We start from the raw sequence: 4,689 nt of genomic DNA, 5'->3' as shown, positions 1-4,689 counted from the left end.
TGCTGGAGAAGATCAACCTGATACGGGATGAAGATAACGATGGAGCAAACTCAGAGAGCAGCAGTGGTGCAGGAGTGCCAGGGAAGTGCTCGGGCTGCTGGATTTCCCCTCTGTAAACTGCCTGTTCTGTACCAATAAATGATTCCTGCTGCAGCAATAAATGATTCCTGCTGCACCAGTAAATGATTCCTGCTGCACCAGTAAGTGATTCCTGCTGCACCAATAAGTGATTCCTGCTGCAGCAATAAATGATTCCTGCTGCACCAATAAATGATTCTTGCTGCACCAGTAAGTGATTCCTGCTGCACCAATAAATGATTCCTGCTGCACCAGTAAGTGATTCCTGCTGCACCAATAAGTGATTCCTGCTGCAGCAATAAATGATTCCTGCTGCACCAATAAATGATTCCTGCTGCACCAGTAAGTGATTCCTGCTGCACCAATAAATGATTCCTGCTGCAGCAATAAATGATTCCTGCTGCACCAGTAAGTGATTCCTGCTGCACCAATAAGTGATTCCTGCTGCAGCAATAAATGATTCCTGCTGCACCAATAAATGATTCTTGCTGCACCAATAAATGATTCCTGTTGCAGCAATAAATGATTCCTGCTGCACCAATAAATGATTCCTGCTGCACCAGTAAATGATTCCTGCTGCACCAGTAAGTGATTCCTGCTGCACCAATAAATGATTCCTGCTGCACCAGGGGGGTCCCTGCATGCATTCCCACACGGGAGTCTCCTGTGCCTAGCAGGAGAAAACTCTGCTCTCTTTCTGCTCCATGTCAGTCTAGGAAGTAGCTTTCGGGGTAGCCTGTGGGGCACCGGAGCACCGCAGCAGGCCGCATGGCTTCAGGAGGATCCAAGGGCGGCTGCGTCTGAGGCACAAAGGCAGCAGCGAGGAACCTGCCTGCGGCCTCCAATGGAGGCCTCGGGTGGAGCATCGCTGCCCAGGGGTCCAACCCAAACTGGGTGTGAGAGACATCGACCTCTGGCACATTCCCCACTGTGGGGCAGCCACCAGCCGGCAGCACGGGGGCTGGAGTAGCTGCAGCTGTTTGTGGGGGACCCTTCCCTGCCCCCCTTCATTGCTGCAGCAGAGCTCCCCTTCGGGGGGAGAGGGGATGTGTACACAACTGACTAGGAAAGGACCGAGCTGCTGGCCGGGCAGTTTGCTTCACATTCTGCCTTTTGGGGGGAGAATCAAAGGGAGCGGGGGGATTCTGGGCGGACATGGGGCAGGGGGATGCTGCAGCAGAGGAGCAGGTGAGGGCTGGGGGCACCCCCCTAAACCGCTGACAAGTCTCGGAGGGGACCACAGAACATTTCACAGCGTCAGTGCCGTGAGAGGCGATGCGGAGCAGACCCTCTCCAGCTGGAGAGGGAGGAGTTGGAGCGACTGCTGTGTCACAAAACTTTGGAAACGACCCCCCGTCTCCCCTCTCTGTTTTAAAGGCTGTGAGAATCGTAATGAAGTCACACAGGGGCTTGAGCTATAAGCACAGCCTGCGGCCGTACCCATCATAAACAGAGGCTTTTACCTGCGCGCGGTGTAGGGTTTCGATTTAAATGCCAAAACATCCCGAACGGGGCCGGGCCGAGCTGCTGCCCACGCCCAGGGCAGTGCTCAGGGCCGCCCCCGCGTGCGTCACGGGCGGCACCGCCGCCGTGCCGCGGCGCGTGCCGCCCCGAGGGCGCTCAGCGCTGCAGCGAACCGCGCTGAACGCTTGAAATGCTGGAAAGTTGTTAGGGGGAGAAGGGAAAAGGGAGAGAGAGCCTGACTCGATCGCTGACATGGGTACAACTCCTGCGCCGCAGCGAGGCTCCAGTCCCGCCAGGGCGATAGCGTCGCGATCGTTGCCATGGGTTCAGCGCATGCGTCGCAGCGAGGGTTGTTCGCGCGCACGGGGCTGGCGGCTTTAAAACGGCGCTCACTGGCCCGCCGGGGCTATCGGGTTCCTGCTCGCTCCGTGCTAGGTGAGTGCCTGCCTCCACAGCTCTCCGGGGCTTTGCTCTGGCAGCTGCAGGACCGCACTCTGGCTTTGCTTGCAGGGGGGTTCCCGGAGCCGAGCCGGGACCGTTTGGGAGCCGCGACGGGGCAGGGGACTCGCGCACTACCGGCCGGGGCTGGGGCCGGGGCGAGCGGGCGGGCGGGCCGGGGCGAGCGGGCGGGCGGGCCGGGGCGAGCGGGCGGGCGGGCCGGGGCGAGCGGGCGGGCGGGCCGGGGCGAGCGGGCGGGCGGGCCGGGGCGAGCGGGCGGGCGGGCCGGGGCGAGCGGGCGGGCGGGCCGGGGCGAGCGGGCGGGCGGGCCGGGCCGGGGCGGGCGGGCGGGCCGGCCGGGGCGGGCGGGCGGGCGGGCCGGCCGGGGCGAGCGAGCGGGGCGGGCGAGCGAGCGGGCGGGCGGGCCGGGGCGAGCGAGCGAGCGGGAGGGCCGGGGCAGTCAGGAAGAGTCAGGAGGGGTCTTCTCCCGGTAACAGTAAGTGCTCTTCTAGCGTGGCACCTGTCGTCTTTGTGTTCCTCCCCGTAACTCCAAATTCCCTTCCTAGTGCTCTCACTGCCTTTCCAAGTCTCCCAGTAACTCCCCCACAGCTCTGGGAGTTAAATGAATGCCAGAGAAAAATGAGATGCCTGTGCAGTGTTTTTCTAGGGTGCAGGGAAACCTACTCACAGCTTTACAACGTGAGTAACTGAGAGCTAAGCTTTGCTTTTTGCTCCACTCCTTACCGTTTGACTCTGTGCTTTCCACTTGGTCGACCAAGCAAGGCTGATGTCACTTCACAGTCGCTACCCCGTTGGTGCCTGCCTGCGAGTGCCAGGACCCTTCCCGGAACCACAGGAGAGAAGGAGGGTTTGTCTCTCTCGCGGTGCCCTGAGCAGGAGTCGTACCAACACAGGCTCAGAAAGCTGAAACCATCGAAAGATTTAATTAGAGAGCAACAGGCATTAGAGGTTGGTTGATGGCCAGGGAGAAATGCACCGACTGCAAGGCAATGGGGGCGTAGTAAATCCTGGGGAACAGGGAACACGCTCGGAGACGCAGAGCCACGCAACAGCTCTCACAGAGAGGCGCAGCAAAAACTCAGCTGCGTCCTGAAGGCGCAAACCCTACCAAGAAGGGCGTCCGTGGGTCGGGGCTATCAGAAGCAGGGCAGCCCCTCAGCTGTCTCTGTCTTTCCTACCGCGATGCCACGTGGGGGTGGGCGATTGTGGGGGGGTTACAGACCATTGCAAAAACAGGGCGGAGGGCTTGCCAGCGCCGGGCAAACCAACCCCAGGGGCGGCTGCTGCCAAGAGGCCTGGTCACACCTAGCGGAGCATGTTGGAAACTGGGGACATTCAGCGTATCCCACAGCAGAATGTGACTCCGGCTGAGAGAGGATGAACTCAGAGGGGGCAACACACATCAATGCATTATAGTCACTGTGCGAATAGTTAGAAGTCGGTCTAACCTCTTTCCCTCCTGGCTTAACACCAGCCTGGCGTCCAGGACTCAACATACGCACTGCACAGCAACCCACAGAGCTCCTGGGTCATCCCACCTGTACTTGTTCCTGCTGTCCCTGCAGCAATGGACTGTTCCTGATTTTTTTTTTTCCTCTTTTCCTTTCAAAGTCAGACTGATTCCTGATTCTTCTCCACATCCCTGCCCAGTTCCAGCACCAGAGAGACTGCCCTGAGAGAGAACGAGCCGGGATAACCAGGGACTCGCCTCGAGGAGTCGAATACCACGTGCCAAGAGTGGATGACAGGGCTGTGACAGGGGAGCGGGAGGGGAATGGAGGGGTGGCTTGTGGCGGGTGAACGCCCATTCTGAAGACAGGGTGGAGGGCTTGCGAGTGTTCTACTAAACTCTCTGCTTCCCAGCTGACTCCAAATTATTTCTTGCTGGATTTGGTCCTTTCCTTTTTTTTTTCCCCCCCTCTGTTGGGAGGGAGGAGGGGGGGAGCAGGAGAGAGATTCTCAGCCTCGACACCATCCAAGCTCTGAGCTCCCAGGTAAGGGTCAAATCGCTGCAGCGACGACACAGCCGAGGAGCGGGCGAGTGAGGGGCGGGGGCAGCCTCTCCCAAACGCTGCCGGCGGACTGCTTGCCCGAACGTTCCCGGAGGGGACGGAAACCCATGACAAAACGTAAGTATTAGCGTGAGGTATTGTAGTGGAGGAAAAGCCATGCTGTTCCTCCAGAGGTTGCAGAGCAGTAGTAACGTGTACGCCAAAAGGTTTCCAATGGCCCTGAGCGGCAAATTAAAACCGCACAACACACACAAAGGAGACCCCACTGGTTTTATATTCAGTTGTTTAATTTGAATGGAAAGGCCTCTGAAGAGAGGCCAGCTGAGTCGCTCCCCACGCACCCGGAGGAGATGCCCCCCCTGACCGGTCAGCGTCCCCCCCCCACTTCAGGGGGTTTGTGGGCATCTATGGTGGGTGTGGGGGGTATCAAAGAGGAATTCAGGGACATGTGGGAGCCAATGGAGGGTCACCTGGGGGCACTTCAGTTGGATGGTTAGGGTTAGTTGGGGGGGGGGAGTGGGGGCTGGCTTGCTGGCAGCCTCTGGTGTGTGTGGGGGGGTTGGCCAGCTTGGCAGCGGCGGCCTCTGTTATTGGGCGGGGGGGGTTGGCTGGCTTGGCGGCGGCAGCAGTGTCTGTTGTTGGTTGGGGGGTTGGCCGGCTTGGCAGTGGCGGCTTC

At 59.6% G+C, this 4,689-nt stretch overlaps 1 long non-coding RNA gene across 4 annotated transcripts; it reads left to right on the top strand.

The window, feature by feature from the left end:
• The first annotated feature begins 1,662 nt into the window (after window positions 1–1,662).
• Window positions 1,663–3,906, top strand: LOC137450796 (uncharacterized). Of its 4 annotated transcripts, XR_010989645.1 has the most exons (4): window positions 1,663–1,977; window positions 2,547–2,679; window positions 2,782–2,949; window positions 3,613–3,906. It is a non-coding gene; the product is annotated as an uncharacterized lncRNA (long non-coding RNA). The 4 variants fall into 4 exon arrangements; XR_010989646.1 differs by lacking the exon at window positions 2,547–2,679 and having other exon boundaries at window positions 2,764–2,949; XR_010989643.1 differs by lacking the exon at window positions 2,547–2,679 and having other exon boundaries at window positions 2,760–2,949.
• The last annotated feature ends 783 nt before the right edge of the window (window positions 3,907–4,689 follow it).

This window comes from Melanerpes formicivorus, unplaced genomic scaffold, assembly GCF_026170545.1.
Source record: "Melanerpes formicivorus ecotype bairdi unplaced genomic scaffold, bMelFor1.0.p_v2 SCAF_38, whole genome shotgun sequence".
NCBI lineage: Eukaryota > Metazoa > Chordata > Aves > Piciformes > Picidae > Melanerpes > Melanerpes formicivorus.
This window is presented reverse-complemented; position numbering and strand designations above follow the sequence as displayed.